Source organism: Oncorhynchus tshawytscha, linkage group LG21, assembly GCF_018296145.1.
Source record: "Oncorhynchus tshawytscha isolate Ot180627B linkage group LG21, Otsh_v2.0, whole genome shotgun sequence".
NCBI lineage: Eukaryota > Metazoa > Chordata > Actinopteri > Salmoniformes > Salmonidae > Oncorhynchus > Oncorhynchus tshawytscha.
The window spans coordinates 29,488,591-29,516,356 of NC_056449.1; positions in this window are offsets into that span (position 1 = coordinate 29,488,591).

The window sequence follows — 27,766 nt, forward strand, 5'->3', positions numbered from 1 at the left end:
AACAACAAATTCAATCCATTTTAGACAATTTCCTGGGTAAAACGTTCCACTGTAATAGTGAAGGTGTAAACTTGGCATTAGAAAATCTTAACAGTATATTTGACCTCTCAGCTTCCCTATCAAATCTAAAAATCTCAAATAGAAAACCGAAGGAAATGAACAACAATTACAAATGGTTTGATGAGGAATGCAAAAATCCAAGTAAGAAATTGAGAAACCTGTCCAACCAAAAACATAGAGACCCGGAAAACCTGAGTCTACGCCTTCACTATGGTGAATCACTAAAACAATACAGAAATACACTACGGAAAAAATGGAACAGCACATCAGAAATCAGCTCAATGTAATTGAATAATCCATAGACTCACTTCTGCGAATATTGGATAACACGAAACAAACAAAAACACAATGAATTATCCATCCAAAATGGAGATGTATGGGTAAACCACTTCTCCAATCTTTTTGGCTCTATAACAAAGATTAAAGAGCAAAAAACAAATACAAGATCAAATACAAATCTTAGAATAAACTATTAAAGACTTAAAACCTGTTAAGCCTCCCCCCTACTTTTTCGGAAATTCTGTTAAAAATCGCGCAACATTTTGGCGTCCTGCTACTCAGGCCAGGAATATAGTATATGCATATGATTAGTATGTGTGTATAGAAAACACTCAGACGTTTCCAAAACTGTTTAAATCACGGCTGTGACTATAACAGAACGTCTGTTTCATCGAAAAGCGCAGGAAAATCTGATCACTGGAGATGGAAAAAAATATCCATGCGCCACTCCCAGGAATTGTTAAAGGTGAACCGTATTAAATGAGGCCGAGCTTGCAGTACCTACAGCTTCCACAGGATGTATAGAGTCTCCTCATTTGATTCTGATTTGATTCTTGGTAGATCCGACCAAAGGGAACCGATTCCCTCCGACCACCAACCTGAGGCATTGTCTCTGTGTTTTTCCGGACATTTTTCCACACGACCAACTATCGAATTTACATCGCCTCCTGATGATTTTTTATAGCTTATTAACGTGTAGTTATACCTAAAGTTGCATTAGAAAGGTATTTCGAAGTGTTTTGTGAAAGTTTATCGTCAAATTTTTAACTTTTAAAAAATGACGTTACGTTATGAAACGCTATTTTTTTCCGTTTATCACACAGTCTTCATAGATCGATATCTAGGCTATATATGGACCGATTTAATCCAAAAAAAGACCCAGTATTGATTATGGGACATCAAGGTGTGCCAAGAAAGAAGATGGTCAAAGGTAATTAATGTTTTATATTTTATTGTGCGGTTTGTGTAGCGCCGACTATGCTAATTCTTTTGTTTACATCCCCTACGGGTCTTTTGGGGTGTTGCATGCTATCAGATAATAGCTTCTCATGCTTTCGCCGAAAAGCATTTTAAAAATCTGACTCGGTGGCTAGATTCACAATGACTGTAGCTTTATTTCAATACCAAGCATGTGTATTTTAATGAACGTTTGCGTTTTAACTAATACTATTAGCGTGTAGCGTAGCGCATTTGCATTTCCAGAGCTCTAGGTGGGACGTCTGCATCTCAAGTAGGCTCAAGAGGTTTTAACAGAACCCACTGGATTCTCCAATTACCTTGAATGAGCTACAGGACAAAATAAAAACCCTACAACCCCAAAAGGCATGTGGTGTTGATGGTATCCTTAATGAAATGATCAAATATACAGACAACAAATTCCAATTGGCTGTACTAAAACTCTTCAACATCATCCTTAGCTCTGGCATCTTCCCCAATATTTTGAACCAAGGACTGATCACCCCAATCCACAAAAATGGAGACAAATTTGACCCCAATAACTACTGTGGGATATGTGTCAACAGTAACCTTGGGAAAATCCTCTGCATTATCATTAACAGCAGATTCGTACATTTCCTCAATGAAAACAATGTACTGAGCAAATGTCAAATTGGCTTTTTACCAAATTACCGTACAACAGACCATGTATTGACCCTGCAAACCCTAATTGACAACCAAACAAACCAAAACAAAGGCAAAGTCTTCTCATGCTTTGTTGACTTTTCTGCTCTTTTGCACACCAATATCTCTACCTGTACATGACCATCTGATCATTTATCACTCCAGTGTTAATCTGCAAAATTGTAATTATTCGCCTACCTCCTCATGCCTTTTGCACACAATGTATATAGACTCCCCTTTTTTTCTACTGTGTTATTGACTTGTTAATTGTTTACTCCATGTGTAACTCTGTGTTGTCTGTTCACACTGCTATGCTTTATCTTGGCCAGGTCGCAGTTGCAAATGAGAACTTGTTCTCAACTAGCCTACCTGGTTAAATAAAGGTGAAATAAAAAATTAAATATATATATATTTTTAAAAGCCTTGGACTCAATTTGGCATGAGGGTCTGCTATACAAATTGATGGAAAGTGGTGTTGCGGGTAAAACATACGACATTATAAAATCCATGTACACATGGACACATACTTATTTTCCACCATAATTTGCAAATAAATTCATTAAAAATCCTACAATGTGATTTTCTGGATTTTTTTCCCTCATTTTGTCTGTCATAGTTGAAGTGTACCTATGATAGAAATTACAGGCCTCTCTCATCTTTTTAAGTGGGAGAACTTGCACAATTGGTGGCTGACTAAATACTTTTTTGCCCCACTGTAACTGGTAGATTTGGATAGAAAATACTCTAAGTTTCCAGTTTCCAAAACTTTTAAAATATTGTCTGTGAGTATAACAGAACTGAATTAGCAGGCGAAAACCTGAGAAAAATCCATTCAGCAAGTCGTTTTTTGGGGGGGTTTTGTAGTTTTCTATTCAATGCCATTACAGTATCCATTGACAAAGGACTCCATTTGCAATTCCTATGACTTCCACTAGATGTCAACAGTCATTAGAAATCGATTCAGGCTTGTATTCTTATAAATGAGCGAGTAAGACCCGTCTGAACGAGTGGACCCTAACGTGGCACAGTTTTTTCAGGAGCATGTGCATTTCTTGTTTACCTTTTATATTGACAACGTAATTGTCTGGTTGAAATATTATAGATAATTTAGGCTACAAAACAACCTGAGGATTGAATATAAACATTGTTTGACATGTTTCTATTAACTTTACGGATACCATTTGGATTTTTTTGTCTGATTGTTTTGACTGAGTTTGAGCCTGTGGATTACTGAAGAACACGCGCTAACATGATACAAAGAGACTTCATCGAACAAAAGGAACATTTATTGAGTAAATTAATGTCTTTTGATTGCCACCATATGAAGATCATCAAAGGTAAGGGATTCATTTCATCTCTATTTCTGAGTTTTGTAACACTTCTGCTTGGCTGGTTACTGTTTGTAATAATTTTTCAACTGGGCTATATTCTGGGCTAGGTATATTCTGGAATAGGTATGCTTTTACCGAAAAGCATTTTATAAATATGACACTGTGGTTGGTTTAACAAGAAGTTCATCTTTAAACATATGTAAAATTTGTTTTGTTTTCTGAATTTTTATAATGAGCATTTCTGTAATTGAATTTGGCGCTCTGCAACCTCACTGGATGTTGGCCAGATGGGAAGCTAGCGTCCCACATACCCTAGAGAGGTTAATCCCATAGAAATTCTGTGGAGGGAGCTGAATGTTTGAGTGGCCAAACGTCAGCCTCGAAACCTTAATGACTTGGAGAAGATCTGCAAAGAGGAGTGGGACAAAATCCCTCCTGAGATGTGTGCAAAGCTGGTGGCCAACTACAAGAAACGTCTGACCTCTGTGATTGCCAACAAGGGTTTGCCACCAAGTACTAAGTCATGTTTTGCAGAGGGGTCAAATACTTATTTCCCTCATTAAAATGCAAATCAATAAATAACATTTTTGACATGCGTTTTTCAGGATTTTTGTTGTTGTTATTCTGTCTCTCACTGTTCAAATACACCTACCATTAAAATTATAGACTGATCATTTCTTTGTCAGTGGGCAAACGCACAAAATCAGCAGGGGATCAAATACTTATTTTCCTCACTGTATATATATATATATATATATATACTGTATCTCATGTACAATTCAGATCTTCAAGGTTGGGAGGCAGAACACTTTATCCACTGACTTTATATTGATTATGTCACTTCATTTCACAAGATCAAAGATTTTACACAAGTTTTATACGCCTACTGTAAAAGTTGCATCATACTGCAGCACACATTGTGGGCTGCCGCAGAAATCTATGGCACGTTATTTAGTTGTCAGCCATTGTTACCATTAATGCTTGTTAGTGCTAGTTTGACCACCACAGGGTATCTTTGAGAAGCATTTGATAGCCTTCAATATTGGCTGTACTAGAGAATTGAAAACTTTTTTTGTAAGAACATAGTATATAGGATTGATTTTAAGAAATGTAGCTTAATTCATTTGATTAATATTAAAACCTCTTGAGGCTAGTGGGCAGTAATTTTGATGTTTGGATGAAAAACGTGCCCAAAGTAAACTGCCTATTTCTCAGGCTCAGAAGCTAGAATATGCATATTATTGGCAGATTAGGATAGAAAACACTCTGAAGTTTCCAAAACTGTCAAAATATTGTCTGTGAGTATAACATAACTGATATTGCAGGCGAAAACCTGAGGAAAATCCTCCAGAAAGTGCTGTCTTTCTGAAAACTCCCTTTTCCATTGCAAGCCTATCTCGATTTAAATGGATATCAACCAGATTCCTTTCCCTATGGCTTCCACAAGGTGTGAACAGTCTTTAGGCATTTTTTAAGGCTTTTATTCTGAAAAATTATGATCACATCGCGTCAGTGGATAGCTAGATTTCCTCAGATTTGTACATACGCGTGCCACTGGAGCTTTCCTTTTCTTTCTCTCTTCTATTGAAAAGGCTACCGTCCGGTCAAATTATTTATTGTAAAAACAATCTAAGGATTGATTATAAAAAACGTTTGACTTGTTTCTAAGAACCTTGCGGAACCTATTTGGAATTTTTGTGTGCCCGTCGTGACAGCACAAGCCTGTGGATTTCTAAACAATGCGCACCAACCAAATGGAGGTTTTTGGATATAAAGAGAATGTTTATCGAACAAAACAAACATTTATTGTGTAACTGGGAGTCTCGTGAGTGCAAACATGCGAAGATCATCAAAGGTAAGCGATTCATTTTATTGCTTTTCTGACTTTCGTGACCAATCTACTTTGCTGCTAGCTGTTTGTAATGTTTTGTCTGCTGAGAGCTGTCCTCACATAATCGTATGGTTTGCTTTCACCGTAGAGCCTTTTTGAAATCTGACACGCCAGGTGAATTAACAACAAGCTAAGCTGTGTTTTGGTATATTGCACTTGTGATTTCATGAAAATTAAATATTTTTAGTAATTTAATTTGAATTTGGCGCTCTGCAATTCAGTGGATGTTGACGAAAATTATCCTGCTAAAGGGATCGGTGCGCCAAGAGGTTTTAAAGTGTTTCTCTTCCAAGAAAAATGAAACCCACAGGGTTTCCGTTATGAATATATGGCGCTGTACAATGTGCCAGTCGGGACTAGGCTACAGTACTAAGAATATAACATTTTCACACCATAATTGTAGTCTAACCAATACCCAAACGGAGATTACAACAACAGTAGAAACAAAAAAGTAAGTGTATTTTTTCAGGGTGTGTGCGTGCAGGACAGAGTATAGGGGCACAGGGTGAGACCCAGATGCAGACACGGGAGGCAGATGGTTCGAGTCTCTGATATGTATTATAATCAAAGGGGTAGGAAAGAGAATGGCCGTGGACAGGCAAAAGATCATAAACAAGGTCAGAGTCCAGGAGGTAAAGAGTGGCAGGCAGGCTCGAGGTCAGGTCAGGTCAGGCAGGTTCAGAGTCAAGGCAGGCAAGGGTCAAAACCGAGAGGACTACCAAAAACAGAGAAAAGGAAAAAGCAGCAGCACGGAATAACACGCTGGTTGACTTGACAGACAAGACGAACTGGCAACGGACAAACAGGGAACACAGGTATAGATACCCAGGGACTACTGAGGAAAACAGGTGACACCTGGAGGTGGGTGGAGACAATCACAAAGACGCGGTGTAAATTCAATCACCTTCTTCATCCTCACCATTCAGTTAATTGAAATTCAATTCTGAAGTCGTGCACAATTATCAGTTTCTATTTGGTTTATGTCACACATTCATTGTGGATTAGGGACATGTTAGCGCCTTGGGACCCAAAAGCATAATCAGTGCTCTAACTCCCACTTGCGCTGGTCTGGAGCAATGAAACAGTGATGCAGGGTAACGTACTAAACCACAAATTAGCTCTAAGTCCCGTGGCATAATCTCAAATATTTTAGTTGAGCAACCACTGTACAGTATTAATTTAGTCGCTTATATGACTTCACGATGAAAGACGTTTTAAATCATGTATTGATTCACATTCTACAGCAATTGAACATAAAGAGAGAACAATCTATTCATAACAGCTGCAGAAGATGGAAATACACTGTTTGTCAGAATTCCTCTGTGATCTGAACATGGATTCCATTTGGGCCAGTGTTGTCTATTTAAAATATGAAGACATGGATTCCATTTGGCCAATGTTGTCTATTCAATATATGAAGACATGGATACCATTTGGCCAATGTTGTGTATTTATTATGTGAAGACATGGGTCCCAGCCATCCAGAGTTTTCTACTAGATAGAACTAGAGGGAGTGTGATCCAGGGGCTGAGATGCTTAGTGTGTGGAGAGAGTGGTTGTTATTGTTGATTCAATGAGCTGTAAGAGGGACGTGGGTTAGGCTGATTTGCACAGTGCAAAGGCAGACAGGCAGATTTACATAATGAGTTAGGATTAGGCTTAGCTGTGTAATGAGATAGGGTTATTTGTGTAATGATTTAGGGTTATGGTTAGCTGTGTAATGGCTTAAGTTTAGGGTTAGCTAGTGTTGCACTTGTGTTAGCTGTGTAATGAGTTAGCGTTAGCTGTGTAATGAGTTAGGGTTAGCTGTGTAATTTTTTTTTTGATTGCACCTTTATTGAACCAGGTAGGCCAGTTGAGAACAAGTTCTCATTTACAACTGTGACCTGGCCAAGATAACACAAAGCAGTGCGACAAAAACAACACCACAGAGTTACACATAAACACAGGTACAGTCAATAACACAATAGAAAAGAAAAATAGAAGATCTATGTACAGTGTGTGCAAATGTAGAAGAGTAGGGAGGTAGGCAATAAATATGCTATAGATGCAAAATAATTACAATTTAGCCTTAATACTGGAGTGATAGATGTGCAGATGATGATGTGCAAGTAGAGATACTAGGGTGCAAAAGAGCAAGAGGGTAAGTAATAATATGGGGAGGCGAGTGTGCAATATACAGATTGGCTGTGTTCAGGTACAGTGATCGGTAAGCTGTTCTGAAAGCTGGTGCTTAAAGTTAGAGAGGGAGATTTCAGACTCCAGCATCTGAGATTTTTGCAATTCGTTCCAGTCATTGGCAGCAGAGAACTGGAAGGAAAGGAGGCCAAAGCAAGTGTTGGCTTTTGGGATGACCAGTGCAATATACCTGCTGCAGCCGTGCTAATGGTGGGTGTTGCTATGGTGACCAGTGAGCTGAGATAAGGCAGGTTTTTACCTAGCAAAGGCCTATAGATGACCTGGAGCCAGTGGGTTTGGCGATGGACATATAATGAGGGCCAGCCAACGAGAGCATACAGGTCGCAGTGGTGGGTAGTATATGGGGCTTTGGTGACAAAATGGATGGCACTGTGATAGACTACATCCAGTTTGCTGAGTGGAGTGTTGGGGGCTATTTTGTAAATGATATCGCCGAAGTCAAGGATTGGTAGGATAGTCAGTTTTATGAGGGTATGTTTGGCAGCATGACTGTTGGAGGCTTTGTTGCGAAATAGGAAGCCAATTCTAGATGTAATTTTGGATTGGAGATGTTGAATGTGAGTCTGGAAGGAGAGTTTACAGTCTAACCAGACACCTAGGTATTTATAGTTGTCCACATATTCTAGGTCAGAACCGTCCAGAGTAGTGATGCTAGTCGGTCGGAAGGGTGCGGGCAGCAATCGGTTGAAGTTTTACTAGCATTTAAAAGCAGGTGTAGGCCACGGAAGGTGTGTTGTATGGCATTGAGGCTCGTTTGGAGGTCAGTTAGCACAGTGTCCAAAGAAGGGCCAGATGTATACAGAATGGTACAGTCTGCGTAGAGGTGGATCAGAGCATCACCAGCAGCAGGAGCGCCATCATTTATTTATACAGAGAAAAGGGTCAGCCTGAGAATTGAACCCTGTGGAATCCCCATAGAGGCTGTCAAAGGTCTGGACATCAGGCCCTCCGATTTGACACACTGAACTCTATCTGAGAAGTAGTTGGTGAACCAGGCTAGTCAGTCATATGAGAAGCCAAGACTATTGAGTCTGCCGATAAGAATGCAGTGATTGACAGAGTCGAAAACCTTAGCCAGGTCGATGAAGACGGCTGCACAGTACTGACTTTTATCAATGCCGATTATATAATTTAGGACCTTGAGCGTGGCCCAGCTTGGAAACCAGATTTCATAGTGGAGAAGGTACTGTGGGAATCGGAGTGGTCGGTGATCTGTTTGTAAACTTGGCTTTCGAAGATTTTAGAAAGGCAGGGCAGGATGGATATAGGCCTATAACAGTTTGGGTCTAGAGTGTTTCCCCCTTTGAAGAGGGGGATGACCGCCGCAGCTTTCCAATCTTTAGGGATCTCAGACGATACGAAAGAGAGTTTGAACAGGCTAGTAATAGGGGTTGCAACAATTTCGGCAGATCATTTTAGAAAGAGAGGGTCCAAATTGTCTTGCACAGCTGATTTGTAGGGATCCAGATTTTGCAGCTCTTTCAGAACATCACCTGTGGTTGAAGGAGAAGCAGGGGGGTTGGGAAAGTTGCTGCAGGGGGTGCTAAGATGTTGGCCTGGATAGGGGTAGCCAGGTGGAAAGCATGGCCAGCCGTAGAAAAATGCTTATTGAAATGATCGATTATGGTAGATTTATCGTTGGTGACAGTGTTTCCTATCCTCAGTGCAGTGGGCAGCTGGGAGGAGGCGCTCTTATTCTCCATGGACTTTACAGTGTCCCAACACTTTTTGGAATTAGTGCTACAGAAAGCACATTTCCGTTTGAAAAAGCTAGCCTTAGCTGACTGACTGAGTATATTGGTTCCTGACTTCCCTGAAAAGTTGCATATTGTGGGGGCTATTCGATACTCATGCTGAACACCACAGGATGTTTCTGTGCTGGTCAAGGGCAGTCAGGTCTGGGGTGAACCAAGGGCTATATCTGTTCTTAGTTCTACATTTACATTTAGTTCAACCAGGATAGAGGTCCTGGATGGCAAGCAGCTTAGCCCCAGTGATGTACTGGGTCGTACGTACTACCTTCTGTAGTGCAATGCAGTCGGAGACCGAGCAATTGCCGTAACAGGCAGTGATGCACCCGGATGTTCTCGATGGTGCAGCTGTAGAACCTTTTGAGGATCTCAGTACCCATGCCAAGTCTTTTAGTTTCCTGAGGGGGAATAGGCTTTGTCGTGCCCTCTTCACGACTGTCTTGGTGTGTTTGGACCATTCTAGTTTGTTGTTGATGTGGACACCAAGGAAAATGAAGCTCTCAACCTGCTCCACTACAGCCCCGTCGATGAGAATGGGGGCGTGCTCGGTCCTCCTTTTCTTGTAGTCCACAATCATCTCCTTTGTCTTGGTTACGTTGAGGGATATGTTGTTATTCTGGCACCACCCGGCCAGGTCTCTGACCTCCTCCCTATAGGCTGTCTCATCGTTGTTGGTAGCTAGGCGTGCTGGAGGCATGGAGATTCAGACAGCTAGCAGGCTGGGGCTAGCAGGCTAGCAGGTGGGCCTCAGGGAGATGTCGCAACGAGAGAGCCTGTTGAATTGCCCTCGGACGGTTACGTCGGCAGACCAGTCGTGATGGATCGACGAGCTCCATGTAGGCAGCAAAGGATCCAGGCCAATTGGCAAAAGAGGTTTTAAAGCCCAGGAATTGTCTGATGGATCTCTTCGGCAAGCCGGGAGATTAGCCTAGCTCGAGGCTAGCTCCAGGCTGACTGGAGCTAAATACCTGATGAGTTAGGGTAAGCTGTGTAATGAGTTAGGGTTAGCTGTGTAATGAGTTAGTGTTAGCTGTGTAATGAGTTAGGGTTAGCTGGGTAATGAGTTGGGGTTAGCTATGTAATGAGTTAGGGTGAGCTGTGTAATGAGTTAGTGTTAGGGTTAGCTGTGTAATGAGTTAGTGTTAGCTGTGTAATGAGTTAGGGTTAGCTGGGTAATGAGTTGGGGTTAGCTATGTAATGAGTTAGGGTGAGCTGTGTAATGAGTTAGTCTTAGCTGTGTAATGAGTTAGTGTTAGGGTTAGCTGTGTAATGAGTTAGTGTTAGCTGTGTAATGAGTTAGGGTTGGCTGTGTGATGAGTTAGGGTTAGCTGTGTGATGAGTTAGGGTTAGCTGTGTAATGAGTTAGTGTTAGCTGTGTAATGAGTTAGGGTTAGCTGGGTAATGAGGTAGGGTTAGCTATGTAATGAGTTAGGGTGAGCTGTGTAATGAGTTAGTCTTCGCTGTGTAATGAGTTAATGTTAGGGTTAGCTGTGTAATGAGTTAGTGTTAGCTGTGTAATGAGTTAGGGTTGGCTGTGTAATGAGTTAGCTGTGTAATGAGTTAGTATTAGCTGTGTAATGAGTTAATATTAGCTGTGTAATGTGTAGAGTTAGCTGTGTAATGAGTTAGTGTTAGCCTTGTAATGAGTTAGTGTTAGCTGTGTAATGAGTTAGGGTTAGCTGTGTGATGAGTTAGGGTTAGCTGTGTAATGAGTTAGTGTTAGCTGTGTAATGAGTTAGTGTTAGGTTTATCTGTGTAATGAGTTAGGTTTGGCTGTGTAATGAGTTAGGGTTAGCTGTGTAATGAGTTAGTATTATATGTGTAATGTGTAGGGTTAGCTGTGTAATGAGTTAGTGTTAGCTGTGTAATGAGTTAGGGTTGGCTGTGTGATGAGTTAGGGTTAGCTGTGTGATGAGTTAGGGTTAGCTGTGTAATGAGTTAGTGTTAGCTGTGTAATGAGTTAGGGTTAGCTGGGTAATGAGGTAGGGTTAGCTATGTAATGAGTTAGGGTGAGCTGTGTAATGAGTTAGTCTTCGCTGTGTAATGAGTTAATGTTGAAAGGGTTAGCTGTGTAATGAGTTAGTGTTAGATGTGTAATGAGTTAGGGTTGGCTGTGTAATGAGTTGAGTTAGCTGTATAATGAGTTAGTATTAGCTGTGTAATGAGTTAGGGTTAGCTGTGTAATGTGTAGAGTTAGCTGTGTAATGAGTTAGTGTTAGCCTTGTAATGAGTTAGTGTTAGCTGTGTAATGAGTTAGGGTTAGCTGTGTGATGAGTTAGGGTTAGCTGTGTAATGAGTTAGTGTTAGCTGTGTAATGAGTTAGTGTTAGGTTTATCTGTGTAATGAGTTAGGTTTGGCTGTGTAATGAGTTAGGGTTAGCTGTGTAATGAGTTAGTATTATATGTGTAATGTGTAGGGTTAGCTGTGTAATGAGTTAGTGTTAGCCTTGTAATGAGTTAGAGTTAGCTGTGTAATGAGTTAGGGTTAGCTGTGTAATGAGTTAGTGTTAGCTCTGTAATGAGTTAGTGTTAGCTGTGTAATGAGTTAGGGTTAGCTGTGTAATGAGCTAGTATTAGCTGTGTAATGAGTTAGGGTTAGCTGTGTAATGAGTTAGGGTTAGCTGTGTAATGAGTTAATATTAGCTGTGAAATGTGTATGGTTAGCTGTGTAATGAGTTAGGGTTAGATATGTAATGAGTTAGTGTTAGCCTTGTAATGAGTTAGAGTTAGCTGTGTAATGAGTTAGGGTTAGCTGTGTAATGAGTTAGGGTTAGCTGTGTAATGAGTTAGGGTTAGCTGTGTAATGAGTTAATATTAGCTGTGTAATGTTTATGGTTAGCTCTGTAATGAGTTAGAGTTAGCTGTGTAATGAGTTAGAGTTAGCTGTGTAATGAGTTAGGGTTAGCTGTGTAATGAGTAAGTATTAGCTGTGTAATGAGTTAATATTAGCTGTGTAATGTTTATGGTTAGCTCTGTAATGAGTTAGAGTTAGCTGTGTAATGAGTTAGGGTTAGCTGTGAAATGAGTTAATTTTAGCTGTGTAATGAGTTAGGGTTAGCTATGTAATGAGTTAGAGTGAGCTGTGCAATGAGCTAGTGTTAGCTGTGTAATGAGTTAGTGTTAGGTTTAGCTGTGTAATGAGTTACTGTTAGCTGTGTAATGAGTTAGGGTTAGCTGCGTAATGAGTTAGGGTTAGCTGAGTAATGAGTTAGGGTTAGCTGTGTTATGAGTTAGTATTAGCTTTGTAATGAGTTAATATTAGCTGTGTAATGTGTAGGGTTAGATGTGTAATGAATTAGGGTTAGCTGTGTATTGAGTTGGTGTTAGCTGTGTAATGAGTTAAGGTTCGCTGTGTAATGAGTTAATATTAGCTGTGTAATGAGTTAATATTAGCTGTGTAATGTGTATGGTTAGCTCTGTATTGAGTTAGGGTTAGCTGTGTAATGAGTTAGGGTTAGCTGTGTAATGAGTTAGGGTTAGCTGTGTAATGAGTAAGTATTAGCTGTGTAATGTGTATGGTTAGCTGTGTAATGTGTATGGTTAGTTGTGTAATGAGGTAGGGTTAGCTATGTAATGAGTTAGGATGATCTGTGTAATGAGTTAGTGTTAGCTCTGTAATGAGTTAGAGTTAGCTGTGTAATGAGTTAGGGTTAGCTGTGTAATGAGTTAGTGTTAGCTCTGTAATGAGTTAGTGTTAGCTGTGTAATGAGTTAGGGTTAGCTGTGTAATGAGCTAGTATTAGCTGTGTAATGAGTTAGGGTTAGCTGTGTAATGAGTTAGGGTTAGCTGTGTAATGAGTTAATATTAGCTGTGAAATGTGTATGGTTAGCTGTGTAATGAGTTAGGGTTAGTTGTGTAATGAGGTAGGGTTAGATATGTAATGAGTTAGTGTTAGCCTTGTAATGAGTTAGAGTTAGCTGTGTAATGAGTTAGGGTTAGCTGTGTAATGAGTTAGGGTTAGCTGTGTAATGAGTTAGGGTTAGCTGTGTAATGAGTTAGAGTTAGCTGTGTAATGAGTAAGTATTAGCTGTGTAATGAGTTAATATTAGCTGTGTAATGTTTATGGTTAGCTCTGTAATGAGTTAGAGTTAGCTGTGTAATGAGTTAGAGTTAGCTGTGTAATGAGTTAGGGTTAGCTGTGTAATGAGTTAGGGTTAGCTGTGTAATGAGTTAGGGTTAGCTGTGTAATGAGTAAGTATTAGCTGTGTAATGAGTTAATATTAGCTGTGTAATGTTTATGGTTAGCTCTGTAATGAGTTAGAGTTAGCTGTGTAATGAATTAGGGTTAGCTGTGAAATGAGTTAATTTTAGCTGTGTAATGAGTTAGGGTTTGCTATGTAATGAGTTAGAGTGAGCTGTGCAATGAGCTAGTGTTAGCTGTGTAATGAGTTAGTGTTAGGTTTAGCTGTGTAATGAGTTACTGTTAGCTGTGTAATGAGTTAGGGTTAGCTGCGTAATGAGTTAGGGTTAGCTGAGTAATGAGTTAGGGTTAGCTGTGTTATGAGTTAGTATTAGCTTTGTAATGAGTTAATATTAGCTGTGTAATGTGTAGGGTTAGATGTGTAATGAATTAGGGTTAACTGTGTAATGAGTTAGGGTTAGCTGTGTAATGAGTTAGGGTTAGCTGTGTATTGAGTTAGTGTTAGCTGTGTAATGAGTTAAGGTTAGCTGTGTAATGAGTTAATATTAGCTGTGTAATGAGTTAATATTAGCTGTGTAATGTGTATGGTTAGCTCTGTATTGAGTTAGGGTTAGCTGTGTAATGAGTTAGGGTTAGCTGTGTTATGAGTTAGGGTTAGCTGTGTAATGAGTTAGAGTTAGCTGTGTAATGAGTTAGGGTTAGCTGTGTAATGAGTTAGGGTTAGCTGTGTAATGAGTTAGAGTTAGCTGTGTAATGAGTTAGGTTTAGCTGTGAAATGAGTTAATTTTACCTGTGTAATGAGTTAGGGTTAGCTATGTAATGAGTTAGAGTGAGCTGTGCAATGAGCAAGTGTTAGCTGTGTAATGAGTTAGTGTTAGGTTTAGCTGTGTAATGAGTTAGTGTTAGCTGTGTAATGAGTTAGGGTTAGCTGCGTAATGAGTTAGGGTTAGCTGAGTAATGAGTTAGGGTTAGCTGTGTTATGAGTTAGTATTAGCTTTGTAATGAGTTAATATTAGCTGTGTAATGTGTAGGGTTAGATGTGTAATGAATTAGGGTTAACTGTGGAATGAGTTAGGGTTAGCTGTGTAATGAGTTAGGGTTATCTGTGTATTGAGTTAGTGTTAGCTGTGTAATGAGTTAAGGTTAGCTGTGTAATGAGTTAATATTAGCTGTGTAATGAGTTAATATTAGCTGTGTAATGTGTATGGTTAGCTCTGTATTGAGTTAGGGTTAGCTGTGTAATGAGTTAGGGTTAGCTGTGTAATGAGTAAGTATTAGCTGTGTAATATGTATGGTTAGCTGTGTAATGTGTATGGTTAGTTGTGTAATGAGGTAGGGTTAGCTATGTAATGAGTTAGGATGATCTGTGTAATGAGTTAGTGTTAGCTCTGTCATGAGTTAGTGTTAGCTGTGTAATGAGTTAGAGTTAGCTGTGTAATGAGTTAGGTTGAGCTGTGTAATGAGTAAGTATTAGCTGTGTAATGTGTATGGTTAGCTTTGTAATGAGTTAGTGTTAGCTGTGTAATGAGTTAGGGTTAGCTGTGTAATGAGTTAGGGTTAGCTGTGTAATGAGTAAGTATTAGCTGTGTAATGAGTTAATATTAGCTGTGTAATGTTTATGGTTAGCTCTGTATTGAGTTAGCTGTGTAATGAGTTAGAGTTAGCTGTGTTATGAGTTAGGGTTAGCTGTGTAATGAGTTAGAGTTAGCTGTGTAATGAGTTAGGGTTAGCTGTGTAATGAGTTAGGGTTAGCTGTGTAATGAGTTAGAGTTAGCTGTGTAATGAGTTAGGGTTAGCTGTGAAATGAGTTAATTTTAGCTGTGTAATGAGTTAGGGTTAGCTATGTAATGAGTTAGAGTGAGCTGTGCAATGAGCTAGTGTTAGCTGTGTAATGAGTTAGTGTTAGGTTTAGCTGTGTAATGAGTTAGTGTTAGCTGTGTAATGAGTTAGGGTTAGCTGCGTAATGAGTTAGGGTTAGCTGAGTAATGAGTTAGGGTTAGCTGTGTAATGAGTTAGTGTTAGCTGTGTAATGAGTTAGGGTTAGCAGTGTAATGAGTTAGGGTTAGCTGTGTTATGAGTTAGTATTAGCTTTGTAATGAGTTAATATTAGCTTTGTAATGTGTAGGGTTAGATGTGTAATGAATTAGGGTTAACTGTGTAATGAGTTAGGGTTAGCTGTGTAATGAGTTAGGGTTAGCTGTGTATTGAGTTAGTGTTAGCTGTGTAATGAGTTAGGGTTAGCTGTGTAATGAGTTAATATTAGCTGTGTAATGAGTTAATATTAGCTGTGTAATGTGTATGGTTAGCTCTGTATTGAGTTAGGGTTAGCTGTGTAATGAGTTAGGGTTAGCTGTGTAATGAGTAAGTATTAGCTGTGTAATGTGTATGGTTAGCTGTGTAATGTGTATGGTTAGTTGTGTAATGAGGTACGGTTAGCTATGTAATGAGTTAGGATGATCTGTGTAATGAGTTAGTGTTAGCTGTGTAATGTGTATGGTGCGGCATTTGGTTATGAGTTGACCTAGTACTCCAAATGAATACTGCCAAGGTTGCTATAACAACATACAAATATACGCACGCAAGCATTCACCACTCCACCTCAACCAACTCCTGACGACGTTGATGCTCATTTATTATCTCCAGTATGCCAGTTAGATGATCATTGTCCTCTGGGTCCTCTGGGAGCCAAGATCTCCCTCCCTCTCCCATCATCTCTCGGCTTGGTGATTGAAAGCTGAGACAGCTGGGTTCCATTCACAGTGGGTCATGACCGGACAGATCACACACCAGCACTAACATGAGAGAGAGACTGATGGAGGGAGGGATGGAGAGATAGAAGGATGGAAATGGAGAGAAAGATAGATATCAACTCTCCAAGACTGCCCAGTCGTCCAGGCATCCACCCATCCAGGCATCCAACCGTCCAGGCATCCACCCGTCCAGGCATCCACCCGTCCAGGCGTCCAGGCTTCCACCCGTCCAGGCTTCCCATCCAGGCTTCCACCCATCCAGGCTTCCATCCGTCCAGGCTTCCACCCGTCCAGGCTTCCACCCGTCCAGGCGTCCAGTCATCCACCCGTCCAGGCTTCCACCCGTCCAGGCGTCCAGGCTTCCACCCGTCCAGGCTTCCTCCCGTCCAGATGTCCAACCTTCCAGGCGTCCAGGCACCCACCTGTCCAGGAGTCCAGGCTTCCACCCTTCCAGGCATCCACCCGCCCAGTCTTCCAGGCATCCACCCGTCCAGGCGTCCAGGCTTCCACCCGTCCAGGCGTCCAGGCTTCCACCCGTCCAGGCGTCCAGTCATCCACCCGTCCAGGCGTCCACCCGTTCAGGGGTCCCCCTGTCCAGGTGTCCAGACTTCCACCCGTCCAGGCTTCCACCCGTCCAGGCGTCCAGTCCTCCACCCGCCCAGGCATCCAGGCGTCCACGTGTTCAGTCATCCAGGCTTCCATGCGTCCCGGCGTCTAGGCGTCCACCCGTCCAGGCGTCCATCCACCCAGGCGTCCATCCATCCATGCGTCCCGGCGTTTAGGCGTCCCGGCGTCTAGGCATCCACCCGTCCAGGCATCCATCCATCCAGGTGTCCATCCATCCAGGCGTCCCGGCGTCTAGGCGTTCACCCGTCCAGGCGTCCATCCAGCCAGGCGTCCATCCATCCAGGCGTTTAGGCGTCCCGGCATTTAGGCGTCCCGGTGTCTAGGCATCCACCCGTCCAGGCGTCCATCCATCCAGGCGTCCAGGTTTCCTTAAGTCCGTGTATCTGTGCATCCGTGTATCTGTGCATCCGTGTATCTGTGCATCCGTGTATCTGTGCATCCATGTATCTGTACATCCGTGTATCTGTGCATCCGTGTATCTGTCTGCGTACGTGAGTCTGTGTGCATTTGTGTGTGATTGTGTAAGCATGCATATGTGTGTGTGTGTACACTGCCCTCTGTCTGTCTTCGCCTCAGGAGCAAATAACATCATTAACCTCTCTGCTGGTCGCCATGACACCCTCGCTACCTACCTTACCTCCGGCCCCACGAACACAAAACGTTCATAAACTTTAATAAAACACAACGTTGTTAAGCTTAGACAGAGTACTGACGTTAACAGGTGTAGAATTTCGTTTTTTATTCTCCGCCTTTGAATTGTTTCTTTGTAGCTCTTTCACTCTCAACCGTTCACTTCTTCTATTTATTCCAGACTACTGTTACTGTTGCACTATGTCCCAACTCCCAAGGCCTAAGAGACAGCTTAGTTTTGAATTTCACATCAATGTCAAAACCGCATCAACACCATTTTAAAAGATAATTTCTCAATACGTACTGAAAGGCGTACAATTCCCACACAGCAGTGATTCAGTTTGAGGCATCACACTTAATTTCAACAGCCTCTCTTTGTTTGTCTCTGTTTCTCTGCTTGCGAACAGACAGAGAGACAGAGCTAACTTGAAGAGATGTCAAGATTATGTCCTCAAGTGTAATTTTACAATGGCTGTCTGCCGCACCAACCAAGTGCATCAGTAAGGCTTGGCAGTGTTAGAGAGTGTGTATGTGTGTATGTGTGTGTTTGTGTCTATGTGTGTATGTGTGTGGGTGTGAGTGTACACACACATGCACACACACATGCTGCTCCACACACAGGGCTTAAGTGATTCTGCCATGGAGAGAGACAAACGCACCGCTTATCATTTCTTAATGGGGCTGATTAACTGTGAGCATCCTGGCAGACAGGACACACAGACAGACTGACAAGGTGGTTGGCGAGCACCTCTAAGCCATTCTTAATGGGGATGATTAACTGTGAGCATCCTGGCAAACAGGACACACAGACACAGGCCTCTAAGCCATTCTTAACCATCCTTCAGACTCCAGTGTTACAGTAATGTCTTTAGTATTGTAGAGGAGAGAGGGGGGACTATGAGGAGAGGACATCAGCCCCTTCACTACCTCACACCAATAAGAGGAGAGGACATCCGCCCCTTCACTACCTCACACCAATAAGAGGAGAGGACATCAGCCCCTTCACTACCTCACACCAATAAGAGGAGAGGACATCAGCCCCTTCACTACCTCACACCAATAAGATGAGAGGACATCAGACCCTTCACTACCTCACACTAATAAGAGGAGAGGACATCAGACCCTTCACTACCTCACACCAATAAGGGGAGAGGACATCAGACCCTTCACTACCTCACACCAACAAGAGGAGAGGACATCAGACCCTTCACTACCTCACACCAACAAGAGGAGAGGACATCAGCCCCTTCACTACCTCACACCAATAAGAGGAGAGGACTTCAGCCCCTTCACTACCTCACACCAATAATAGGGTAAACATGACAAGGAGCTGGGGACTGTCTATGAAGGATACCCTTGTGTGGCTGCCAATCTTTCCTCTCCCAGACTCTGAACCTGCCAGATTTTAAGCTGACTTTGAGACCAGACAAAAAACAAAAAATACATGATTTTCTTGGGGGGGGGGGTGGATAGACGAATCCACAAACGACTGGATCATTATTTTCTCCCTTCTTTCTTTCTTTCTTTATTTCTTTCTTTCTTTTTTTCTTTCTTACTTTCTTTCTTTCTTTCTTTCTTTCTTTCCCTTTCAAAGGGATGATGAAGCATCTTGGCTGCAGCAGTGTGCTCTCTGCTCCCTGTTCAATAGACAGAGAGGAGGTGGAGACACTAAGTGCTGACAGTTCCCCCTTCTCTACTCAATCACTGGCTACGCAGCAGCTGCTACTTCTGCTCTGTGTGTGTGTGTGTGTGTGTGTGTGTGTGTGTGTGTGTGTGTGTGTGTGTGTGTGTGTGTGTGTGTGTGTGTGTGTGTGTGTGTGTGTGTGTGTGTGTGTGTGTGTGTGTGTGCGTGCGTGCGTGCGTGTGTGTGTGTTTGAGGGTGTGTGTGTTGTGTGTTTGCTGTGCTCTGTATGATTACAACCAGATCTCACAGTTTTACCAATTTGACTTCTGTAAGGGCACAGGGCAAGACCCAGATGCAGACATGGGAGGGTGATGGTTCGAGTCTCTGATATTTATTATAATCCAAGGGGCAAGCAAGAGAATGGTCGTGGACAGGCAAAAGATCATAACAAGGCCAGAGTCCAGGAGGTACAGAGTGGCAGGCAGGCTCGAGGTCAGGTCAGGCAGGCAAGGGTCAAAACCGAGAGGACTAGCAAAAACAGAGAAAAGGAAAAAGCAGCAGCACGGAATAACACGCTGGTTGACTTGACAGACAAGACGAACTGGCAACGGACAAACAGGGAACACAGGTATAGATACCCAGGGGATAATGGGGAAGATGGGAGACACCTGGAGGGGGTGGAGACAAGCACAAGGACAGGTGAAACAGATCAGGGTGTGACAACTTCAGATTCCGACGATTTCTAAATTTCTCCAAACGGCACATTTTGAGGGTGAAGGTTGGGATAGGGGAAGGGTTACATCAGAAACAACTCAACGGTTAACCCTAACCCTAAACTTAACCCTAACCCTAACTCCTAACCCTAACCCTAAACTTAACCCTAACCCTAACCTTAACTCCTAACCCTAAACTTAACCCTAACCCTAACTCCTAACCCTAACCCTAAACTTAACCCTAACCCTAACTCCTAACCCTACCCCTAAACTTAACCCTAACCCTAAACTTAACCCTAACCCTAACCCTAACTCCTAACGCTAAACTTAACCCTAACCCTAACTCCTAACCCTAACCCTAAACTTAACCCTAACCCTAACCCTAACTCCTAACCCTAAACTTAACCCTAACCCTAACTCCTAACCCTAACCCTAAACTTAACCCTAACCCTAACTCCTAACCCTAACCCTAAACTTAACCCTAACCCTAACTCCTAACCCTAACCCTAAACTTAACCCTAACCCTAACTCCTAACCCAAACCCTAAACTTAACCCTAACCCTAACCCTAACTCCTAACCCTAAACTTAACCCTAACCCTAACTCCTAACCCTAAACTTAACCCTAACCCTAACCCTAACTCCTAACCCTAAACTTAACCCTAACCCTAACTCCTAACCCTAACCCTAACCCTAACCCTAACCCTAACCCTAACTCCTAACCCTAAACTTAACCCTAACCCTAACTCCTAACCCTAACCCTAAACTTAACCCTAACCCTAACTCCTAACCCTAACTCTAAACTTAACCCTAACCCTAACTCCTAACCCTAACCCTAAACTTAACCCTAACCCTAACTCCTAACCCAAACCCTAAACTTAACCCTAACCCTAACCCTAACTCCTAACCCTGAACTTAACCCTAACCCTAACTCCTAACCCTAACCCTAAACTTAACCCTAATCCTAACCCTAAACTTAACCCTAACCCTAACCCTAACTCCTAACCCTAAACTTAACCCTAACCCTAACTCCTAACCCTAACCCTAAACTTAACCCTAACCCTAACCCTAACTCCTAACCCTAAACGTATCCCTAACCCTAACTCCTAACCCTAACCCTAAACTTAACCCTAACCCTAACTCCTAACCCTAACCCTAAACTTAACCCTAACCCTAACTCCTAACCCTAACCCTAAACTTAACCCTAACCCTAACTCCTAACCCTAACCCTAAACTTAACCCTAACACTAACTCCTAACCCTAACCCTAAAACTAACCCTAACTCCTAACTCCTAACCCTAACCCTAAACTTAACCCTAACCCTAACTCCTAACCCTAACCCTAAACTTAACCCTAACTCCTAACCCTAACCCTAAAACTAACCCTAACTCCTAACTCCTAACCCTAAAACTAACCCTAACTCCTAACCCTAACCCTAAACTTAACCCTAACTCCTAACCCTAACCCTAAAACTAACCCTAACTCCTAACCCTAACCCTAAACTTAACCCTAACTCCTAACTCTAACCCTAAACTTAACCCTAACTCCTAACCCTAACCCTAAACCTAATTCTAACTCTAACACTAATTATCCCACCCTCTCCAGACTGGTCAGATGTACAATCTAGAAACAGGGCAGAAAGTTGCAATAGGCCCGTGGAACCAAAGGTTTGATACCAGCATAAACAGAAACCCTCTTAAACGTAAAACTAATTCTAACCATAACCCTAAACCCCCTAAAAATAGCATTTGACCTCGTGGGGACCAATAAAACATGGAAAACGCTGCACACTGCTGCTTATGCTCCCAAGTGATATTTATTTATAACAATGTTTCCACCCTTAGGTCTTCATCAGGTATCCATATCCCAGGAGGGAGTGGAAGGTCTATACAAAAGGGGCAGTACTCCGTGACATCACTTCCTGTAACAGGAGGTAAAAATGTACAACATAGTTTCACAAAATTAACATTCAGTACATCAAAATATATGATCATACACAAGGAATTTGATCAATATTTACAGTAATATATATATATAAGTAAAAGTATAATATATAATATAAAAGTAACGCATACAATATTCAATAAGGATTAAAAAAAACACTTTGGACATATTAAAACTATAAAAACAGATTCAAGTCAAACTCCTCATTATGGTCAATTGGAGACAGTGTGTTGAGACTGTGGATCCAGAAAGATTCCCTTTGCAGAAGTTTCCTACCAACAAAAGGTCCCCAGTTTGTCAAATTGTAGTCTGTTTTCTATTCTTGTGGGGACATCTGGTCGTCACGAGAATAGTTAAGCACGTCTACACACACACACACACACACACACACACACACGCACACGCACACGCACACGCACACGCACACACACACACACACCCTGCCACTCTTATTTCTGTAATGAGCTGTCATTTCTAAAATAAGTATTCATATTTCATTGGTGGCCACAAGTAGGTAATAGATAAACATTCGATGTCTAAAGGGGTTTGGCTGGAGTGATACACGTGTACGTGTTGAGAGTGTCTATGTGCTTGTGTCTACTCCAGACTTCAGTAAATCGATCAAATCTGACGGAATGTTGTTGAAAACATGAGATAAACAACTCATTAACATATCATCATATCGCAGTTAGAAAACAAAAAATAACAAGGTAATATAGAAAAGTGTGTCCTCATTCATGTCAGTAGCTGGTCCTTATCTGGTCTGCCACAGTCTGTCAAGGTCATTATGTTATACAGGCCCATCATCTTCACAGATGGACGTTTAACATGCTGGGCTAGGAGAGGGACGACACACACACATGTCCCTGTTTGAACCTTCAGGGAGAGAAACACTCATACACACACACACACACACACACACATCTCTGTTTGAACCTTCATGGAGAGAAACACTCATACACACACACACGTCCCTGTTTGAAGCTTCAGGGAGAGAAACACTCATAAACACACACACATCCCTGTTTGAACCTTCATGGAGAGAAACACTCATAAACACACACGTCCCTGTTTGAAGCTTTAGGGAGAGAAACACTCATACACACACACACACACATCCCTGTTTGAACCTTCAGGGAGAGAAACACTCATACACACACACACACACACATCCCTGTTTGAACCTTCAGGGAGAGAAACACTCATACACACACATACACACACGTCCCTGTTTGAAGCTTCAGGGAGGGAAACACTCATACACACACACACACACACGTCCCTCTTTGAACCTTCAGGGAGAGAAACACTCATACACACACACATCCCTGTTTGAAGCTTCAGGGAGAGAAACACTCATACACACACACGTCCCTGTTTGAGGCTTTAGGGAGAGAAACACTCATACACACACACGTCCCTGTTTGAAGTTTTAGGGAGAGAAACACTCATACATACACACACGTCCCTGTTTGAACCTTCAGGGTGAGAAACACGCATACACACACACACACACGTCCCTGTTTGAACCTTCATGGAGAGAAACACTCATACACACACACACACGTCCCTGTTTGAAGCTTTAGGGAGAGAAACACTCATACACACACACACGTCCCTGTTTGAACCTTCAGGGAGAGAAACACTCATACACACACACATCCCTGTTTGAACCTTCAGGGAGAGAAACACTCATACACACACACATCCCTGTTTGAACGTTCAGGGAGAGAAACACTCATACACACACACACGTCCCTGTTTGAAGCTTTAAGGAGAGAAGCACTCATACACACACACACAAATGTCCCTGTTTGAAGCTTTAAGGAGAGAAACACTCATACACACACACATCCCTGTTTGAACGTTCAGGGAGAGAAACACTCATACACACACACACGTCCCTGTTTGAAGCTTTAAGGAGAGAAACACTCATACACACACACACGTCCCTGTTTGAAGCTTTAAGGAGAGAAGCACTCATACACACACACACACACAAATGTCCCTGTTTGAAGCTTTAAGGAGAGAAACACTCATACACACACACACGTCCCTGTTTGAAGCTTTAAGGAGAGAAGCACTCATACACACACACACACGTCCCTGTTTGAAGCTTTAGGGAGAGAAACACTCATACACATACACACGTCCTTGTTTGAAGTTTTAGGGAGGGAAACACTCATACACACACACACATCCCTGTTTGAACCTTCAGGGAGAGAAACACTCATACACACACACGTCCCTGTTTGAAGCTTTAGGGAGAGAAACACTCATACACACACACACACACGTCCCTGTTTGAAGCTTTAGGGAGAGAAACACTCATACACACACACACACACGTCCCTGTTTGAAGCTTTAGGGAGAGAAACACTCATACACACACACACGTCCCTGTTTGAAGCTTTAGGGAGGGACAAGGAAGAGGAAGGACAATTGATGGGGGAGATACTTTTAGTGATTAGAACCATCAGTCATTGTCAGAATTATCTGTGTCATCAGCTCATCTGCACTCCCTTTTTCTGCTGTCCCACCAACTCAGGGGCAGACCAACGGCATCTCGCTGAGTGTGTGCATGTGTGCGTGTGTGTGCGTGTCACTCACCCAATTACCCGACCTGATTGGATATATGCAAATACGACCAAAATTAAAAGCCACCTGCGAGGGGACCTCTCATGGGACAGGGTTTTACTCACACACACGCTCGCGCGCAAACACACATACACATTCCTCCATCAACACCCTTCAACTGTCATTACGGCCATTTCGTCCTCTCTCACCAAGGATGTATAGATGTCAGAATGTAGGAATCCTCTCTCTCTCTCTTTCGCCATCCCTACTTAACCTTCCTTGCTCCCTTCATTCCTCCCTGCCTCTCTCCTTCCCCCCTCCCTCTCTCCTTCCCTCCCTCCGTCTATGTCCACTGGAACTCTAATCCTATACATCTATGCATCCCTCTCCTCCTCACAGTGGCCAAACCAGACCAGCTGAGAGTGAAAGTACTGCTATCCCGCTGAGGACAGCAGGTAGTCATCCCTAGTCTTCCTTCCTTCTGCTCTTATCTACTTTCCTCACCCCCCCTCATATCTCCTCTCATCTCTTCCTCTCTTTTCTGTTTCTCTTTGTGATTATCATGAAGCTATTTTTGAGAGGTGATTATTTGATTTTGGAAGTTAAAGCTTATTTCATATCCCATATGATTTTATTTTCTTTCTTCTCTCCTTTTCCCTCCAGTACAGGGTAGTAATATGGTAGTGGTAAAGGTGATATCATCTCTGTCTCCACTAGGTAAGCCCAGTAAATCTCTGTATAAGCCCTGGCTCCTCCTGTCCCCCCTCCTGGAACTTTAGATTGGAGATCGCTTCCAAAGGTCACTGAGAAATGAGCATGATTCAGCTTCTGTCTTCTGTCTTCTGTTTCCTGTTTTCTGTCTTCTGTCTTCTGTTTCCTGTCTTACGTCTTCTGTTTCCTGTCTTCTGATTCCTGTCTTCTTTATCCTGTCTTTTTTTTCCTGTCTTCTGTCTTCAGTATCCTGTCTTCTGTATCCTGACTTCTGTCTCTAGTATTCTGTCTCTAGTCTTCTGTCTCTAGCATTCTGTCTCTAGTCTTCTGTCTTCTGTTTTCCCTAAGACAGAGAGACTAGAACAGAAAGATTGAGGCTGGAGAGTGACTGATGGGAGAGACGGTGAAGGTGAGGAGAGGGGGAGAAGAAGGGTAAGAGATTGGTATGAGAGAGGGAGGAGAGGGATAAGAAATAGAGAGGAAAAGGCCTGGTTCAGGGCTCGAGAATGAGAATGGAAAAGGGCTATAGAGTGAGGCTGGATCAGGGCTAGAGAGTGAGGCTGGATCAGGGCTAGAGAGTGAGGCTGGATCAGGGCTAGAGAGTGAGGCTGGATCAGGGCTAGAGAGTGAGGCTGAGGCTGGATCAGGGCTAGAGAGTGAGGCTGGATCAAGGCTAGAGAGTGAGGCTGGATCAGGGCTAGAGAGTGAGGCTGGATCAGGGCTAGAGAGTGAGGCTGGATCAGGGCTAGAGAGTGAGGCTGGATCAAGGCTAGAGAGTGAGGCTGGATCAGGGCTAGAGAGTGAGGCTGGATCAGGGCTAGAGAGTGAGGCTGGATCAGGGCTAGAGAGTGAGGCTGGATCAAGGCTAGAGAGTGAGGCTGGAATGTATCATTCTGTACTTGTGTGTATCAGTGTCACAAAACTGGAGAAATGGGTGGGGCTAGTGTAACTGGAGAAAGGGGTGGGGCCTATTGTAACTAGAAAAAGGGGTGACGCCTAGCATAACAGGAGAAAGGGGTGGGGCCTAGTGTAATTGGGAAAAGGGGTGAAGCCTAGCATAACAGGAGAAAGGGGTGGGGCCAAGTGTAATTGGAAAAAGGGGTGGGGGTCTAGTGGAATACAGCCAGTAGAACACAGCCAGAAGAACACAGCCAGTAGAATACAGCCAGTAGAATAAAGCCAGTAGAACACAGCCAGTAGAATACAGCCAGTAGAATACAGCCAGTAGAACACAGCCAGTAGAATACAGCCAGTAGAACACAGCCAGTAGAACACAGTCAGTAGAATACAGCCAGTAGAATACAGCCAGTAGAATACAGCCAGTAGAACACAGCCAGTAGAATACAGCCAGAAGAATACAGCCAGTAGAATACAGTCAGAATACAGAACACAGCCAGAAGAACACAGCCAGTAGAATACAGCCAAAAGAACACAGCCAGAAGAATACAGCCAGTAGAACACAGCCAGTAGAATACAGCCAGTAGAATACAGCCAGTAGAATACAGCCAGAAGAATACAGCCAGTAGAATACAGCCAGAAGAACACAGCCAGAAGAACACAGCAAGTAGAACCCAGCCAGTAGAATACAGCAAGTAGAACCCAGCCAGTAGAATACAGTCAGTAGAACACAGCCAGAAGAACACCGCCAGTAGAATACAGCCAAAAGAACACAGCCAGTAGAATACAGTCAGTAGAACACAGCCAGTAGAATACAGCCAGAAGAATACAGTCAGTAGAACCCAGCCAGTAGAATACAGCCAGTAGAACACAGCCAGTAGAACCTAGCCAGTAGAACACAGCCAGTAGAACCAGCCAGAAGAACACAGCCAGTAGAACCCAGCCAGTAGAATACAGTCAGTAGAACCCAGCCAGTAAAATACAGTCAGTAGAACACAGCCAGAAGAATACAGCCAGTAGAACACAGCCAGTAGAATACAGCCAGTAGAATACAGTCAGTAGAACACAGCCAGTAGAATACAGCCAGTAGAATACAGTCAGTAGAACACAGCCAGTAGAATACAGTCAGTAGAACACAGCCAGTAGAATACAGCCAGTAGAATACAGTCAGTAGAATACAGCCAGTAGAATACAGCCAGTAGAATACAGCCAGTAGAATACAGCCAGTAGAACACAGCCAGTAGAATACAGTCAGTAGAACACAGCCAGTAGAATACAGTCAATAGAATACAGCCAGTAGAATACAGCCAGTAGAATACAGTCAGTAGAACACAGCCAGTAGAATACAGTCAGTAGAACACAGCCAGTAGACTACAGCCAGTAGAATACAGTCAGTAGAATACAGCCAGTAGAATACAGTAGCCAGTCAGTAGAACACAGCCAGTAGAACACAGTCAGTAGAACACAGCCAGTAGAATACAGTCAGTAGAATACAGTCAGTAGAACACAGCCAGTAGAATACAGCCAGTAGAACACAGCCAGTAGAACACAGTCAGTAGAACACAGCCAGTAGAATACAGCCAGTAGAATACAGTCAGTAGAATACAGCCAGTAGAATACAGCCAGTAGAACACAGCCAGAAGAACACAGCCAGAAGAACACAGCCAGTAGAATACAGCCAGTAGAATACAGCCAGTAGAATACAGCCAGTAGAATACAGCCAGTAGAATACAGCCAGAAGAACACAGCCAGAAGAATACAGCCAGTAGAATACAGCCAGTAGAATACAGCCAGTAGAATACAGCCAGTAGAACACAGCCAGAAGAACACAGCCAGTAGAATACAGCCAGTAGAACACAGCCAGTAGAATACAGTCAGTAGAACACAGCCAGAAGAACACAGCCAGAAGAATACAGCCAAAAGAACACAGCCAGTAGAATACAGTCAGTAGAATACAGCCAAAAGAACACAGCCAGTAGAATACAGTCAGTAGAACACAGCCAGTAGAATACAGCCAGAAGAAT